General features: G+C 46.9%; 1 protein-coding gene across 1 annotated transcript in view; it reads left to right on the plus strand.

Annotated features, from left to right (window-relative positions):
• LOC134928353 (E3 ubiquitin-protein ligase RNF31-like) overlaps positions 1-19,524 on the plus strand; it is a 146,764-nt gene that overhangs the window by 93,567 nt on the left and 33,673 nt on the right. The gene's annotated exons all lie outside the window — the stretch shown is intronic.

The following is a 19,524-nucleotide window of genomic DNA, read 5'->3' on the forward strand; positions in this document are numbered from 1 at the left end:
TTGTTGAGACTTCATCAGGGGTATATATTTTATTGTACAACAAATCTATCGTCAACCAGACATAAATTTTGGTATGGACACTCAGGCCTGAGTAATTAGGCTTAAGGTTCTTTATTCATTGCCCATTACCTGGGTTAATGTTCAAAACGACATGTAACAGATCAGAAAATTAATTAATCAGGGGTGGGAAGAAGTCCGCAATCGGATCAACCCTCCAATCTACTGGTATGTCACTTCCTGTGAATCCATTGTGTATTGATGTGGGTTAGGTATTCAAGTTTTGAAGTGAATGAGGTTACTAAGGAGAGTGCTGGGTTCTATGTATGTGCAGGCTTGGACTGGCCCACAGGGGTACAGGGGAAATCACCAGTGGGGGCCCTCCTCCTGCTCTAAAGATTAGGTTCCAGACTATGCACTTGAATTATACATATGTTACCTTATACTGGACTATGGTGTATTTTCTAGAGTGCATTGCTGCTAAGTAATCTGGTACATTATCATGCATGCAGCAGCTGAATTTACTGTATAAATTTATGAAAGGGCCCAAGTGTTGCACTCTCTAATCGTTGGTCAAACCAATGAGGTGGCAGGCCACACCCCCTCTGCAGACTGGCCACACCTCTAAACATGGGCCCCTACCACTGCATTCCCCCGGTAGGCCCTACATGCCTCAGTCCGACACTGTGTGTGTGTGTGTGTGTGTGTGTGTGTACATATATATCAGGAGCGTCGGAATAGGGGGGCAAGGGGGCAGCTTGCCCCCCCCCCAAATATGACAGAGGCGCAGGGGAGCCGGCGATGCTCGCTCAGCAAGGGTATACAAAGCAGGAAGGCGCTCTCCCTGCTTTGCTACCCTGCTGCTGCCGCTGCACCTGTCAAACTGGATGACAGCTAGTGGCAGCGCTGGCCCCGTGTAGCGCCGCTCCCTCCCTCAGTGTGCGGCCTCTGCCCACACACTGCTACCGCTGCTGCCACAGACTTCCCCTGCTGCCGAGACGTTTTTGGGGAGTGGCCGAAACGCGGGAGGCGTGGCCACGCCCCTTTATGGGAAAAGGTGGTGATGGTGGAAAGGGGAAACTGTGCAGTGCCTGACCCCTGAGTCCCTAGCCCTGACTCAGCCCCTCAGCCAGGGTCAATTCGAGGGGGGGAATGTGATCAGTGTGATCACCCCCCCCCCCCTCCCACCTGTACAGGAAAAGGCAGGGGCTGAGAAAGAACAGCAGCCTACCTGCCTCACTGCAGCACAGCACACTGCAGCATGTGCTGTGCTGCCAACATGAGAGCTTATGCTGCTGCCCAGTAAGGAGGGAGAGGGGTGGGAGTGCAGTGCACCAGGGGCCCAGTCAGGTCCCAGGTCTGGGTAATTACATACCCTCCAACTGTACCTTTTTCATAGGTACAGTACCTTTTTTTTATGGTCTGTACCGATTTTTGGCTCTCCAAACTTCCATTGAATATGTAGGAAAAGTAGCGTGACCACGCCCCTTTACCCGTGACCACGCCCCCTTTTCTACTTTGTACCATACTTGCCGACTTCTAGGCTGCTCTCTCCGGGAGAGAGCAGCCAGGTCGGCTCAGCAGGGGGGCGGGCAGTGAGGTTACGTCCAGAGGGGGGCGGGCCAGAGGCGAGATGGGGCGTGGCGGAGGCGGGATGGGGGCGTGGTGGCGGAAATAACGTTGTGTAAGCCACGCCCCCCGCTGTCTAATGCCGCTATTACCGGCATTATACATGATGACGCGATTCAACAAGAATCGCGTCATCTCCTGCCCGGACCGCCCACTTTACTCGCTAAGTGGGCGGCCGGGCAGAGAGGACCCCTGAGATCGGGAGACCTGCCTGCTCTTCCGGGGGGCCGGGAGGGTCTCCCGATTTTCGGGAGCCTCCCGGCCATTCCGGGAGAGTAGGCAAGTATGCTTTGTACCGATTTTTATGTGTAAAATGTTGGAGGGTATGTAATTAGTACCTGCCCCCCCCCCCCTCCTCTCGGCATCACTGACGACAAAGAATGGAGCCGCTGCTGCTGGAGTAATGGAGCCTGCGAGATACCGGAGGTGGAGAAGAGAGAGGAGAGTCAGCGCCTGAGCCGGGGCCTCCTGCAGGTACTGGGGCCGCACAGGGAATGAGGGCTGTACCTGGCATAGGGGGTTATTCAGAGATGATAGCAGATTGCTGTATACGCAGCCATATCTGCATTCATCCCTGCACATGCTGAGGGCCGCCCCGCACAGGGCAAGGCCGCCCAGCATGTGTAAGGCCGCCTCCCGATGTATCCGCAATTATATTGCAGACACATCTGATCTAAGGTTGTGTAGGCTGGCTGCGCTGTCTGGCGCTCAGCAGACATTTTTTTTGGGGGGGGCGTCTGTGTGTGACGTCATGCAGATGCCCCAAAAATGGTCCCGGCCTGCCCCCGTTTTTCCGTCACCACCCTGCCTTAACCTTGCTACACTGTCACCTATCAATCACATTGTGGTCGCATCCATCGGAGAAGCGACCACAATGTGTATGGCCTCACGCCCACTGCGCAGTTTGCTGCCACCAACAAACTGCGCTGCGGGCCGCTTTCGCGGCGGGGTGTGAATGACCCCTATAATGTGTATAATGGGCTGTACCTGGCATAATGTGTATAATGGGCTGTACCTGGCATAATGTGTATAATGGTCTCTACCTGGCATAATGCGTATAATGGGCTCTAGCTGGATAACTTGTATAAGGGACTCTACCTGGCATAAGTGTATAAGCAGCTCTACCTGGCATAACGTATAAGGTCCTCTACTGTGGCGTAATGTGTATAAGAGGCTTTTACTCTGGCATAACTTGTATAAGCAGCTCTCCTGTGTGGTGTAACGTGTATAAGGGTACTACTGTGCAGTGTAATGTGAATAACGGTGTTAGGGTCTCCTGCCCTGTGCTGCCACGTCGTCATGGCAACCGGGAGGCAAGTGCTAGCGGAGTAACCTGAGCGCAGCTGATACTCCGGTTCGGGTCTTTTGCTGTGCAGTGGTTGCAGGCTCTGTGCACGGCAGGGGATCCGGTGCTGGTTTTTGTGCTCACAGTCTGTGAGGTCTGAGTGGAGCGTGGACAGCACCTGCTATATAAACCCTCTTCTCAGGTTAGACAGATGCTGCTGAATCTTTGTTGGTTAGTCAGTTCCTGAAAGTTAGCTAGTACTGTGTAACTTTGTATTTGCTTGTTGCTTACTGCAAATAGGCCTTGGGATCTGGTACTACACTCTGCCCATCCAGACCTAGCAGTAAGACTGGAGTCAGTCGTTTAACCTGCTGGGGTTCTTTTGCTACTCTGTGAACCTAGCAAGTTTGCGGCTGTATTCTCAGACTTAGAAAAAAAGCAATTGTTTCCCCAGCACACTGAATGGATAACAGTAACCAGATATAAATCCCACATGATAATAGAATTCAGAGATCTTCGTTACACATATTTGCGCAAATGTGTGGTTAAGCCCCAAAGCCGCATCAAGGCCTCTCTGTATATTTGGGGTCCCTAGCGCTATATCTAGGTGCAGGGTGTGGCACCCCAAAACACCAGAATGAGCCAGAAAGCACAGCGTGACATACCAGTGTAAAAAACTATAGTGTTAATAAATTAGTATTTAGGAAGCCGAAGCTATAGAGGGGGTGATACAAACATGAAATGTAATTAAAATAGAGAAATAGTGTTAGAAAATTAATAAGTGAAAAGTGTTAATAGAATGTAAAGGTATGCCACACTAAAGCCATCCAGCTCAGCCAGTCCAGAGGCACCACACCTCACACCTCCATTACCCCAATCTGGGTCTAATATTAACCAGCAAGGAGTCACATGATAATGGCTCCTTACTAAAATATGTCTAAGCTAAGAGCTACTTACCTTGGAGCAACCCCATAATGCTCCATGTGGCATGTCAGGGCCTGCACCTCCTCCTAATGCAGAAACCTCTCTGCCTCGCACAACAGACATATAGATTGGTAAATGCTCAATTAGCTTAGTGATATCATTCAGGTGCTCGAAAGGAAGGGGTATTTCTGAGCAAGAAAAAAAGCAATTGTTTCCCTAGCACACTGAATGGATAACAGTAACCAGATATAAATCCCACATGATAATAGAATTCAGAGATCTTCATTACACATATTTGCGCAAATGTGTGGTTAAGCCCCAAAGCCGCATCAAGGCCTCTCTGTATATTTGGGGTCCCTAGCGCTATATCTAGGTGCAGGGTGTGGCACCCCAAAACACCAGAATGAGCCAGAAAGCACAGCGTGACATACCAGTGTAAAAAACTATAGTGTTAATAAATTAGTATTTAGGAAGCCGAAGCTATAGAGGGGGTGATACAAACATGAAATGTAATTAAAATAGAGAAATAGTGTTAGAAAATTAATAAGTGAAAAGTGTTAATAGAATGTAAAGGTATGCCACACTAAAGCCATCCAGCTCAGCCAGTCCAGAGGCACCACACCTCACACCTCCATTACCCCAATCTGGGTCTAATATTAACCAGCAAGGAGTCACATGATAATGGCTCCTTACTAAAATATGTCTAAGCTAAGAGCTACTTACCTTGGAGCAACCCCATAATGCTCCATGTGGCATGTCAGGGCCTGCACCTCCTCCTAATGCAGAAACCTCTCTGCCTCGCACAACAGACATATAGATTGGTAAATGCTCAATTAGCTTAGTGATATCATTCAGGTGCTCGAAAGGAAGGGGTATTTCTGAGCAAGAAAAAAAGCAATTGTTTCCCCAGCACACTGAATGGATAACAGTAACCAGATATAAATCCCACATGATAATAGAATTCAGAGATCTTCGTTACACATATTTGCGCAAATGTGTGGTTAAGCCCCAAAGCCGCATCAAGGCCTCTCTGTATATTTGGGGTCCCTAGCGCTATATCTAGGTGCAGGGTGTGGCACCCCAAAACACCAGAATGAGCCAGAAAGCACAGCGTGACATACCAGTGTAAAAAACTATAGTGTTAATAAATTAGTATTTAGGAAGCCGAAGCTATAGAGGGGGTGATACAAACATGAAATGTAATTAAAATAGAGAAATAGTGTTAGAAAATTAATAAGTGAAAAGTGTTAATAGAATGTAAAGGTATGCCACACTAAAGCCATCCAGCTCAGCCAGTCCAGAGGCACCACACCTCACACCTCCATTACCCCAATCTGGGTCTAATATTAACCAGCAAGGAGTCACATGATAATGGCTCCTTACTAAAATATGTCTAAGCTAAGAGCTACTTACCTTGGAGCAACCCCATAATGCTCCATGTGGCATGTCAGGGCCTGCACCTCCTCCTAATGCAGAAACCTCTCTGCCTCGCACAACAGACATATAGATTGGTAAATGCTCAATTAGCTTAGTGATATCATTCAGGTGCTCGAAAGGAAGGGGTATTTCTGAGCAAGAAAAAAAGCAATTGTTTCCCCAGCACACTGAATGGATAACAGTAACCAGATATAAATCCCACATGATAATAGAATTCAGAGATCTTCGTTACACATATTTGCGCAAATGTGTGGTTAAGCCCCAAAGCCGCATCAAGGCCTCTCTGTATATTTGGGGTCCCTAGCGCTATATCTAGGTGCAGGGTGTGGCACCCCAAAACACCAGAATGAGCCAGAAAGCACAGCGTGACATACCAGTGTAAAAAACTATAGTGTTAATAAATTAGTATTTAGGAAGCCGAAGCTATAGAGGGGGTGATACAAACATGAAATGTAATTAAAATAGAGAAATAGTGTTAGAAAATTAATAAGTGAAAAGTGTTAATAGAATGTAAAGGTATGCCACACTAAAGCCATCCAGCTCAGCCAGTCCAGAGGCACCACACCTCACACCTCCATTACCCCAATCTGGGTCTAATATTAACCAGCAAGGAGTCACATGATAATGGCTCCTTACTAAAATATGTCTAAGCTAAGAGCTACTTACCTTGGAGCAACCCCATAATGCTCCATGTGGCATGTCAGGGCCTGCACCTCCTCCTAATGCAGAAACCTCTCTGCCTCGCACAACAGACATATAGATTGGTAAATGCTCAATTAGCTTAGTGATATCATTCAGGTGCTCGAAAGGAAGGGGTATTTCTGAGCAAGAAAAAAAGCAATTGTTTCCCCAGCACACTGAATGGATAACATTAACCAGATATAAATCCCACATGATAATAGAATTCAGAGATCTTCGTTACACATATTTGCGCAAATGTGTGGTTAAGCCCCAAAGCCGCATCAAGGCCTCTCTGTATATTTGGGGTCCCTAGCGCTATATCTAGGTGCAGGGTGTGGCACCCCAAAACACCAGAATGAGCCAGAAAGCACAGCGTGACATACCAGTGTAAAAAACTATAGTGTTAATAAATTAGTATTTAGGAAGCCGAAGCTATAGAGGGGGTGATACAAACATGAAATGTAATTAAAATAGAGAAATAGTGTTAGAAAATTAATAAGTGAAAAGTGTTAATAGAATGTAAAGGTATGCCACACTAAAGCCATCCAGCTCAGCCAGTCCAGAGGCACCACACCTCACACCTCCATTACCCCAATCTGGGTCTAATATTAACCAGCAAGGAGTCACATGATAATGGCTCCTTACTAAAATATGTCTAAGCTAAGAGCTACTTACCTTGGAGCAACCCCATAATGCTCCATGTGGCATGTCATTATCATGTGACTCCTTGCTGGTTAATATTAGACCCAGATTGGGGTAATGGAGGTGTGAGGTGTGGTGCCTCTGGACTGGCTGAGCTGGATGGCTTTAGTGTGGCATACCTTTACATTCTATTAACACTTTTCACTTATTAATTTTCTAACACTATTTCTCTATTTTAATTACATTTCATGTTTGTATCACCCCCTCTATAGCTTCGGCTTCCTAAATACTAATTTATTAACACTATAGTTTTTTACACTGGTATGTCACGCTGTGCTTTCTGGCTCATTCTGGTGTTTTGGGGTGCCACACCCTGCACCTAGATATAGCGCTAGGGACCCCAAATATACAGAGAGGCCTTGATGCGGCTTTGGGGCTTAACCACACATTTGCGCAAATATGTGTAACGAAGATCTCTGAATTCTATTATCATGTGGGATTTATATCTGGTTACTGTTATCCATTCAGTGTGCTGGGGAAACAATTGCTTTTTTTCTTGCTCAGAAATACCCCTTCCTTTCGAGCACCTGAATGATATCACTAAGCTAATTGAGCATTTACCAATCTATATGTCTGTTGTGCGAGGCAGAGAGGTTTCTGCATTAGGAGGAGGTGCAGGCCCTGACATGCCACATGGAGCATTATGGGGTTGCTCCAAGGTAAGTAGCTCTTAGCTTAGACATATTTTAGTAAGGAGCCATTATCATGTGACTCCTTGCTGGTTAATATTAGACCCAGATTGGGGTAATGGAGGTGTGAGGTGTGGTGCCTCTGGACTGGCTGAGCTGGATGGCTTTAGTGTGGCATACCTTTACATTCTATTAACACTTTTCACTTATTAATTTTCTAACACTATTTCTCTATTTTAATTACATTTCATGTTTGTATCACCCCCTCTATAGCTTCGGCTTCCTAAATACTAATTTATTAACACTATAGTTTTTTACACTGGTATGTCACGCTGTGCTTTCTGGCTCATTCTGGTGTTTTGGGGTGCCACACCCTGCACCTAGATATAGCGCTAGGGACCCCAAATATACAGAGAGGCCTTGATGCGGCTTTGGGGCTTAACCACACATTTGCGCAAATATGTGTAACGAAGATCTCTGAATTCTATTATCATGTGGGATTTATATCTGGTTACTGTTATCCATTCCGTGTGCTGGGGAAACAATTGCTTTTTTGCTTGCTCAGAAATACCCCTTCCTTTCGAGCACCTGAATGATATCACTAAGCTAATTGAGCATTTACCAATCTATATGTCTGTTGTGCGAGGCAGAGAGGTTTCTGCATTAGGAGGAGGTGCAGGCCCTGACATGCCACATGGAGCATTATGGGGTTGCTCCAAGGTAAGTAGCTCTTAGCTTAGACATATTTTAGTAAGGAGCCATTATCATGTGACTCCTTGCTGGTTAATATTAGACCCAGATTGGGGTAATGGAGGTGTGAGGTGTGGTGCCTCTGGACTGGCTGAGCTGGATGGCTTTAGTGTGGCATACCTTTACATTCTATTAACACTTTTCACTTATTAATTTTCTAACACTATTTCTCTATTTTAATTACATTTCATGTTTGTATCACCCCCTCTATAGCTTCGGCTTCCTAAATACTAATTTATTAACACTATAGTTTTTTACACTGGTATGTCACGCTGTGCTTTCTGGCTCATTCTGGTGTTTTGGGGTGCCACACCCTGCACCTAGATATAGCGCTAGGGACCCCAAATATACAGAGAGGCCTTGATGCGGCTTTGGGGCTTAACCACACATTTGCGCAAATATGTGTAACGAAGATCTCTGAATTCTATTATCATGTGGGATTTATATCTGGTTACTGTTATCCATTCAGTGTGCTGGGGAAACAATTGCTTTTTTTCTTGCTCAGAAATACCCCTTCCTTTCGAGCACCTGAATGATATCACTAAGCTAATTGAGCATTTACCAATCTATATGTCTGTTGTGCGAGGCAGAGAGGTTTCTGCATTAGGAGGAGGTGCAGGCCCTGACATGCCACATGGAGCATTATGGGGTTGCTCCAAGGTAAGTAGCTCTTAGCTTAGACATATTTTAGTAAGGAGCCATTATCATGTTACTCCTTGCTGGTTAATATTAGACCCAGATTGGGGTAATGGAGGTGTGAGGTGTGGTGCCTCTGGACTGGCTGAGCTGGATGGCTTTAGTGTGGCATACCTTTACATTCTATTAACACTTTTCACTTATTAATTTTCTAACACTATTTCTCTATTTTAATTACATTTCATGTTTGTATCACCCCCTCTATAGCTTCGGCTTCCTAAATACTAATTTATTAACACTATAGTTTTTTACACTGGTATGTCACGCTGTGCTTTCTGGCTCATTCTGGTGTTTTGGGGTGCCACACCCTGCACCTAGATATAGCGCTAGGGACCCCAAATATACAGAGAGGCCTTGATGCGGCTTTGGGGCTTAACCACACATTTGCGCAAATATGTGTAACGAAGATCTCTGAATTCTATTATCATGTGGGATTTATATCTGGTTACTGTTATCCATTCAGTGTGCTGGGGAAACAATTGCTTTTTTTCTTGCTCAGAAATACCCCTTCCTTTCGAGCACCTGAATGATATCACTAAGCTAATTGAGCATTTACCAATCTATATGTCTGTTGTGCGAGGCAGAGAGGTTTCTGCATTAGGAGGAGGTGCAGGCCCTGACATGCCACATGGAGCATTATGGGGTTGCTCCAAGGTAAGTAGCTCTTAGCTTAGACATATTTTAGTAAGGAGCCATTATCATGTGACTCCTTGCTGGTTAATATTAGACCCAGATTGGGGTAATGGAGGTGTGAGGTGTGGTGCCTCTGGACTGGCTGAGCTGGATGGCTTTAGTGTGGCATACCTTTACATTCTATTAACACTTTTCACTTATTAATTTTCTAACACTATTTCTCTATTTTAATTTCATTTCATGTTTGTATCACCCCCTCTATAGCTTCGGCTTCCTAAATACTAATTTATTAACACTATAGTTTTTTACACTGGTATGTCACGCTGTGCTTTCTGGCTCATTCTGGTGTTTTGGGGTGCCACACCCTGCACCTAGATATAGCGCTAGGGACCCCAAATATACAGAGAGGCCTTGATGCGGCTTTGGGGCTTAACCACACATTTGCGCAAATATGTGTAACGAAGATCTCTGAATTCTATTATCATGTGGGATTTATATCTGGTTACTGTTATCCATTCAGTGTGCTGGGGAAACAATTGCTTTTTTTCTTGCTCAGAAATACCCCTTCCTTTCGAGCACCTGAATGATATCACTAAGCTAATTGAGCATTTACCAATCTATATGTATTCTCAGACTTGCCTGCCAAAATCCTTTCTCACTGTGCAAGGTGTCCAGGTGTCAGTTTAGTGGCAGTAAACTGAACCGGTGCACTGCAAGTGAGGACTAGGATTGTGGGGACTCTCCTTGTGTCTATTATTCCATCTCTGACCAAGGAGTTTACTGCCACACCCGTTGGTAACCCTTTAGGGTTTTGCTGTTGCCCTTAGCAACAGCATTTCGGGTTCTCTACGTATTAAATCACAACATCTCGCTTCTTTCCATCTGAGCATTCCTAATACTAGGGAGACACCCAGTTTCTTAGCTTTTGGGCTTCTCTGTTCACTTTGTGTTTATTTTGTTACTCTATCACCTTCTGTGTATGTAATGTCATATTCCCCAGTCTGTCTGTGAGTTCATTTGTTTTGCATCCCTCTCCGTTCAGACACCAGTACATTCCTGCTGGCACTGGTGTGCATAACATATTCAGCAGCCTTATACTCCTGTTGAAATTTTGTGGGAATATGGAGCATACCCCTCAAAATACTTTGCAACAGGTGGTCGATCAGGTGCAGGTCCTGACTCGACAATTTAATGATTTGTCCATTAAAATGCACACCTCGCAGGCCGCTGGCGGAGCTCCCGCAGCAGCAGCAGTAGCAACTTCAGGGGTTAAGGAGCCGAAAGTAAATCTCCCGGATCGTTTTTCTGGAGATCGCTCGCAGTTCTTTTGTTTCAAGGAGAGCTGCAAGCTATATTTCCGGCTTAGGCCTCAGTCTTCTGGGTCGGAGATTCAGCGGGTGTGCATAGTGATTTCCTTGCTACAAGGAGACCCACAGGTCTGGGCATATGGGTTGCAGCCTGACTGTCTGTCGCTTAAAAGTGTTGATGCTTTTTTTACGGCACTGGGCATGTTGTATGATGACCCTGACAAGACGGCCTCAGCCGAGGCTCAGATTTCGATCCTTAAGCAAGGGCGACGGCCAGTTGAGGTTTATTGTACGGAGTTTTGGAGGTTGGCCCATGATACCCAGTGGAATGACCCAGCCCTGAGACACCAGTACCGAAGAGGTCTTTCTAACCAGATAAAAGACCAACTGGTACAATATCCCTTGCCTGATAGCTTGGATCAGCTCATGCAGTTATCCATCCGGGTGGATAGACGGCTGAGAGAGCGTAGGCTTGAAAGGGAGACCGAGGTTTCCTTCTTTCCCAAGGGAACCTCAGACTCTGAGGAATTTTCCGAGGAGCCTATGCAGATTGGGGCTACCCGCCTCTCCTCGCGTGAGAAGACGCGGAGGAGACAGCAGGGTTTGTGTTTATACTGTGGGAATAAAGGTCATGTGGTAGTATCATGCCCAGAAAAGCCGGAAAACTTCAGGGCCTGAGGGTGATGGGAAATATCCTGTCAGGACAGAAGTCAGAATTTCCCAAGAAGACTTTTATTATTCCGGTGACCTTGAAGGTCCTCTGTCAAACTGTCAAGACTGAGGCCTTTGTGGACAGTGGGGCCGACAGGGTTTTTATGGACCGCCAATTCGCCCTGGAACACTCTGTTCCCTTAGTACCCATGGCATCAGAAATTGAGATCTGTGGGTTAAACGGGGAACCATTATCCCAGGGTAAAATTACCTCTTGCACTAGCCAGATTTCTTTGTTTATTGGAGCCACACACTCTGAAAAATTGTCCTTTTATGTGACTGTCTGTACTTTTGCTCCATTGGTGTTGGGGTTACCCTGGTTAAGGGCCCACAATCCTCAATTTGACTGGGTCTCTGGGGAGATTCTTAGTTGGGATACTGATTGTTTCAGGAGTTGCTTGAGCCTTTCAGTCAGGCTTTCGCAACTAAGTTTGCCAGGATTGCCAGGATGTTATGCAGATTTTTCGGACGTGTTCTCCAAAAAAGTTGCAGAGGTACTACCTCCCCATCGCCCGTATGACTGTGCCATTGATTTGTTGCCGAATGCTAAGCTTCCCAAGAGCAGGTTGTACTCCCTGTCACGTCCTGAGACTCAGGCTATGGCAGAGTACATTCAGGAGAACTTGGCTAAGGGATTTATCAGACCTTCACAGTCTCCAGTTGGGTCGGGGTTCTTCTTCGTGGGTAAAAAGGACGGTTCGTTGCGACCCTGCATCGACTTCAGGGAATTGAACCGTATCACGATTAAAAACTCATACCCACTGCCTCTCATTTCGGTCTTGTTTGACCAGCTTTGTACTGCCACCATTTTTTCTAAGATTGACCTACGCGGTGCGTACAATCTAATCCGAATAAGAGAGGGGGATGAATGGAAGACTGCCTTTAATACCCACTCAGGGCATTATGAATATTTGGTGATGCCTTTTGGGCTCTGTAATGCCCCGGCAGTCTTTCAGGACTTCATGAACGATGTGCTCAGGGAATATTTGGATAGATTCTTAGTTGTATACTTAGATGACATCCTAATCTTCTCCCATTCCCTGGAGGAACATCGGAAGCATGTACGCTTAGTCCTCCAGAAACTCAGAGACCACCGGCTTGGGGCGAAGCTGGAGAAGTGCGAATTTGAAGTTCAGCAAATCGCATTTCTAGGATATATTATCTCCCCAGAAGGTTTCCAAATGGAGGGTTCCAAGGTACAGGCAGTCCTGGATTGGGTGCAGCCCACTAGTTTGAAGGCGCATCAGCGTTTTCTGGGCTTTGCAAATTTTTATAGACGATTTATCGCTGGATTTTCGTTTATAGTGGCGCCCTTGGTGGCACTCACTAAGAAGGGGGCGGATGTTGCTCACTGGTCTTGTGAGGCCAAAGCGGCTTTTGCCCGTCTCAAAAGGGCATTTGTCTAGGCCAAGGTGCTGCGACATCCAGATCCAGAGCGTCCTTTTGTGTTGGAGGTGGATGCCTCTGAGATGGGTATTGGGGCAGTGCTCTCTCAGATGGGGGTGTCTGATAATCGCCTTCATCCCTGTGCTTACTTTTCACGTAAATTTTCGCCTGCCGAGATGAATTATGACGTGGGTAACCGGGAAATGTTGGCTATTAAGGATGCACTTGAGGAGTGGAGACACTGGCTTGAGGGGGCTAAGTTTGTGGTCTCAATTCTCACCGACCATAAGAATTTGGCATATTTAGAGTCAGCGAAGCGCCTCAATGCCAGGCAGGCACGATGGGCTTTGTTTTTTGCTCGCTTTAATTTTTTGATAACATCACCCTGGGTCAAGTAACATCAAGGCGGATGCGCTCTCGCAGAGTTTTGCTCCAATCCAGGAGACCACCGAGGAGCCATTGCCCATTTTGTCCCCATCATGTATTAAAGTGGGCATTACCCAGGACCTCTTGTCATTAGTCCTTAGAGCACAGGAGCAGGCTCCTCCAGACCTTCCGGTAGGTCTTTTGTTTGTGCCTCCTAGGTTAAGACAGCGAGTGTTCCTGGAATTCCATGCCAAGAAGTCGGCAGGTCACCCGGGTATTGCCAGAACTCGGGAGTTGCTATCTAGGGCGGTGTGGTGGCCCTCGGTGGCTAGGGATGTGGATCAGTGGGTTCGGGCATGTGACATCTGTGCCCGAAATAAAACTCCTAGAGGGGTTCCTGTTGGCCCATTACATCCACTCTCTATTCCATCTAAGCCATGGACCCACATTTCAATGGATTTTGTGGTGGACTTGCCCAAATCCTCGGGGATGACAGCCATCTGGGTTGTCGTTGACAGGTTTTCGAAGATGGCGCACTTCGTTCCACTGGTTGGGCTGCCATCGGCCAGACGCCTGTCTGAATTATTTATGCTGCATGTTGTGCGCCTCCACGGGTTGCCACTTGATGTGGTCTCTGACAGCGGATCCCAGTTTGTGGCCAAATTCTGGAGGGCATTTTGTTCCGATCTCCAGATTTCTGTCAGCTTGTCGTCAGGCTACCATCCGCAGTCTAATGGGCAGACTGAAAGGGTGAACCAGTCCTTGGAGCAGTTCCTCAGGTGTTATGTCTCCAAGTGTCAGACTGACTGGGTTGCTCATCTGTCCATGGCGGAGTTTGCCTATAACAACGCGGCTCACTCTGCTACAGGGATCTCTCCCTTCCTTTGTGTGTATGGGCATCATCCTAAGGCCAATTCTTTTGACCCCCTGGACTCCACGCCTGGTGCTTCCTCTGTGGTTTCGGTCCTTAGGGGTATTTGGAGGAAAGTGAAGAAAGCCCTTGTGTCTGTCTCATTAGTGACAAAAAGGGGTTTTGATAAGCGGAAGAGACCCTGCAGCTTCAAATTAGGAGACTTCGTCTGGTTGTCTACCAAGAATTTGAAGTTGAGTCAGCCATCTCATAAGTTAGGACCCCGGTTCATCGTCCCTTATAAGATCACCAGGGTTATCAATCCGGTGGCATTTCAGTTAGATCTGCCCCGTTCTTTGGGTATCAATAAAACATTTCATTGTTCCCTTTTAAAACGGGCGATTAGTAATCCTTCTTCCAGTGGAAGACCTTCCCCTCTTCTGATACGTGGCCAGAGGGAGTTTGTTGTTGAAAGGATTCTTGACTCCAAGATGGTTCGGGGTCGGCTGTCATTTTTGGTGCACTGGAAGGGGTATGGCCCAGAGGAGCGGTCGTGGGTGCGCAGTTGTGCTCTTCATGCCCCCAGACTGATACGCTCTTTCTTCTCGCAGTTCCCCATTAAACCCGGTGGTAGGGGTTCTTTGACCCCTCGTCAGAGGGGGGTATTGTTAGGGTCTCCTGCCCTGTGCTGCCACGTCGTCATGGCAACCAGGAAGCAAGTGCTAGCGGAGTAACCTGAGCGCAGCTGATACTCCGGTTCGGGTCTTTTGCTGTGCAGTGGTTGCAGGCTCTGTGCACGGCAGGGGATCCGGTGCTGGTTTTTGTGCTCACAGTCTGTGAGGTTTGAGTGGGGCGTGGACAGCACCTGCTATATAAACCCTCTTCTCAGGTTAGACAGATGCTGCTGAATCTTTGTTGGTTAGTCAGTTCCTGAAAGTTAGCTAGTACTGTGTGACTTTGTATTTGCTTGTTGCTTACTGCAAATAGGCCTTGGGATCTGGTACTACACTCTGCCCATCCAGACCTAGCAGTAAGACTGGAGTCAGTCATTTAACCTGCTGGGGTTCTTTTGCTACTCTGTGAACCTAGCAAGTTTGCGGCTGTATTCTCAGACTTGCCTGCCAAAATCCTTTCTCACTGTGCAAGGTGTCCAGGTGTCAGTTTAGTGGCAGTAAACTGAACCGGTGCACTGCAAGTGAGGACTAGGATTGTGGGGACTCTCCTTGTGTCTATTATTCCATCTCTGACCAAGGAGTTTACTGCCACACCCATTGGTAACCCTTTAGGGTTTTGCTGTTGCCCTTAGCAACAGCATTTCGGGTTCTCTACGTATTAAATCACAACATCTCGCTTCTTTCCATCTGAGCATTCCTAATACTAGGGAGACACCCAGTTTCTTAGCCTTTGGGCTTCTCTGTTCACTTTGTGTTTATTTTGTTACTCTATCACCTTCTGTGTATGTAATGTCATATTCCCCAGTCTGTCTGTGAGTTCATTTGTTTTGCATCCCTCTCCGTTCAGACACCAGTACATTCCTGCTGGCACTGGTGTGCATAACAAACGGAAACTACTGTGCGGTGTAATGTGACTAACAGACACTAATGTACAGGGTAATGTGAATTGATACTATTCTTTGGCCCTCTATTTTTTTCGCGCACCTTCGGCGCACACTGTCCATGTTTTCAGCATGGCGGGTACCAAAGGAAACTTTCGCCCTGAGCTCCTCAAGGTCTAGAACTGGCCCTGTCATCGATTTTATTTATTTTTTTAACTATCGTTTTCTTTTCAAATGCAAGATGCCTCCAATTCAATACAAAGGAGGTGGCGCTGAAACATACCTTTGCTCAGGGCACCATGGCACCTAGCTATACCTCTGATAAGGGGCACTACTGTATGTGGGCATTGTGTATAAGGGATAGTACTGTGTGGCGTAACATGTATAAGGGGCATTACTGTGTGACGTAATGTGAACAAGGGGCACTATTTTGTGGCATAATATAAATCAGGTGCACTACGTTTGGGGTAATGCGAATAAGATTGTAATACTGTGTGGCATAATTTGAGTTACCTGCAGATCCACGCGGGCGGCATCTCTTTTAAAAACAGCCTGCTACCGCAGGGTGCTGTGTCCTCCTATCTTCGTTCGTTTTGTCCTAGCCACCGCCAGCTGTCTCTCCTTTACAGTTGCATTACTGGGAGGAGGCGTGGCTATGGTCCCGGGATGTCCCAGCCTGGCCACTCCTCCTCCCAGTAATGCATCTGTGAAGGAGAGACAGCCGGCGGCGGCTAGGACACAACGAAGATAGGAGGACACAGCACCCTGCGATAGCAGGCTGTTATTAAAGGAGATGCCGCCCGCATGGATCTGCAGGTAAGCGCTCATCCACACAGCGGTGGGGGGCTAAAAAGGTAGAGGAGGCCGGCACCAGGGGGCGCCAAAATATTTTTTTTCTATGCCCCCCCAACCTAAAAACATTCCAGCGCCCCTGATATATATATATATATATATATATATATATATAAAAAAAAACGTTAATATAGTCCCCTATACTATATTAACGTTATTTCCTGCATTTGAAGGCACCCCGGTGGTTGATTATACTGAGAGTGCCGGCTGTTTTACTTCTTGCTATATATATATATATATATATATATATATATATTACATGTGCGGACCCCCTTGTGTTGGTTCTGATTAATCATTGTGTTTTAGTTTTGCCAAAACCACCGTCAAGGGTTTTTTGGATCTGATTTTTTTATTTTTTTATTTATACAAACAGCTAAAATCATGTAATTTGAGCCTGATTTTGTTCCTACAGTGTTTCTAACCTCAGCCACATCAAGGCCACAAAAAAAAATGGGGGACTTCATGCACCCTGGGTGCAGGATTTAAGGGGGCGCAGAGGAGTTACAGAGGAGCATGTTTTTTGTTTTTTTAACCTTCAGTGCTGTTCTGCTCCAGTGAGACAGTAGACGGCTCCCGGGGTAGTGTCTCTGACCCACCTGTCTGTCCGTAGCTGGCTCCGACATTGTGTGGGTGAGCTCCAGTACCTGGGTTCTCGTCTATGCCGACTACTGTCTTAAACTCTCTTCTTTGCCAAGCAGCGCAGCGACTAGCATGCGGTGCACCGTGCAAGCTATAGAAGCGAGCTGTTGATGCTGTGTTTATCAGCAGACTATGATCCCGGCTGCCTGCCCAGCATCAACCGATAACAAGCTGCCGGCTACACACCAGGCTTTTGCTTGTTAACAGGTGCAGTCAATGATGTTACAGAAATCAAAGGCTCACTATGCTAGTTATTCACTTGACAGTGGAAACCATGTGCACTGCAGGGGGGGTAGGGGCAGATATAACATGTGCAGAGAGTTAGATTTGGGTGGGGTGTGTTCAATCTGAAATCTAAATTGCAGATTAAAAATAAAGCAGCCAGTATTTACCCTGCACAGAAACAATATAACCCACCCAAATCTAACTCTCTCTGCAAATGTTATATCTGCCCCCCCTGCAGTGCACATGGTTTTGCCCAACTGCTAACAAATTTGCTGCTGCGATCAGATCTGAATTACCCCCTAAGAGCCTGGACAACCTACAAATCTCACCGATTATCGCGGCAGCAGCTTTGTTGTGAGTTTAAAAACAAACTTTATTATCGGCACTGTGCTCCCAGGTAGCAGTATCAACCTTCGTTTTGCCTCCCAGATGGGGGGATTTGGTGTAACTTGTAGGGGGATGTAGTGTAGTGCTGTAGTGTACCTTGGGGGTCATTCCGACCTGATCGCATGCTGCACTTCTTCGCAGCTACGGGATCGGATCGGAACTGTGCATGTGCGGCGGCCGCATGGCGCAGGCACATCATTGCCCGATGACGGCCGTCACCGGGCAGCTATGCTGCTATTCGAAGAAAGCGGTCGCAGTGGCGTCTGCAAGAAGATTGACAGGAGGAAGGGGTTTTGGGGCGTCAACTGACCGTTTTCTGGGAGTGGTTTGGCAACGTCAATCCCGGGACCTGCATCGCTGAAATCATCGCACCAGGTAAGTATGTCTAGGGCTAGTCTTGTTTTACACAAAACGTTTTTAGCATAGCAGGTCTGCACAAGCGATCGCAGCCCTGCTATGCTAAAATACACTCCCCCATAGGCGGCGTCTAGTTGATCGCACGAGCAGCAAAAAGTTGCTATGTGCGATCAACTCTGAATGACCCCCCATATAGGGTATGTAGTGTTGTTATGTATTGCAGTATATAGGATCATGTAGTGCACTGATGTGGTGTAGCATATAAGGGGATGTATTGTAGTGACATTGGGGGTCATTCCGAGTTGATCGCTAGCTGCCGTTAGCTATCAGTGAAAAAAATGGCTAATCTGCGCATACGTATGCACCGCAATGTGCACGCGCATCATACGATTATGAAGTTCTTTGTGGTTTTGCACTGGTTCTAGCGACAATTACAATCGCACAGCCGAACGCAAGGAGATTGACAGGAAGTGGGAGTTTCTGGATGGCAACTGACCGTTTTATGGCAGTGTTTGGAAAAATGCAGGCATGGCAGGCGTTTGCTGGGTGGGTATCTGACATCATTACAGTGCCACTCGTCACTAGGGAAGCCAATCCCGGGCCATTTTTTCAATCCCGGGTATCGGGATTGAAAAACGGGCAATCCCGGGATAGGCTTTTACCTAGGTGGCCGCCCCCTCGCCCCACCCCGCCCCGCACATTTAACTCACCATATACCGGGGGCGAGCAGGAGGGGAACATCATTTGAACACTGCTGCCAGCTCCCACCAGCAGCTGACGGCGCAGCGTGACCTCTCACACTGCGCTGGCGATACGGAAGGAGGAAGCCGGGCAGCATTTGAGCATCCTGTGGATGCTCAACGCTGATCCCTCAATCCCCAGGATTGGAGCTTCCAATCCCGGGATTGAATCCCGGCCATTTTTGGGCCTAAATACCGGGATCCCGCCGATCCCGATCCCGGGATTGGCCACCATACTCGTCGCAGCAATCATCGCACAGAATAAGTAACTACAGGGCTGGTCTTGTTCTGCACAAAATGTGTTTGCTGCCGCGCGGCTGCACAGGCAATTGCACTTCTGCAAAGCGAAAATACACTCCCCCATGGGCGGTGACTATGCGTTTGCATGGCTGCTAAAAGCAGCTAGTGAGCGATCAACTCGGAATGACCCCCATAATGTAGCATATAGGGCAGCGGTAGGCAAGTAATTTTTAATGGAGTCCGGATGTTTCTAATTATTTTGATCGAGGTCCACAAAATCAAATATCTGGAATGTAAATAATAACAAGTTTTTATTTTGGTGCTGAAACAAGTAATATACCACATTCCTTAAAAGGAATTTTAAGGTTTAACTTTACTAGACATTACGAGTCTTTATGTTACTCTGACTTAGGCTGCGATTCAGGTTGGTTTGCAAAAGCAAACTCCTTCTTTAATGAACAAACCCATGGGGGTAATTCAGAGTTGATTGTAGCAGCAAATTTGTTAGCAGTTGGACATATCACTGGCCCTCATTACGAGTTGATC

The sequence above is a fragment of the Pseudophryne corroboree genome, chromosome 5 (assembly GCF_028390025.1).
Source record: "Pseudophryne corroboree isolate aPseCor3 chromosome 5, aPseCor3.hap2, whole genome shotgun sequence".
Taxonomy (NCBI): Eukaryota; Metazoa; Chordata; class Amphibia; order Anura; family Myobatrachidae; genus Pseudophryne; species Pseudophryne corroboree.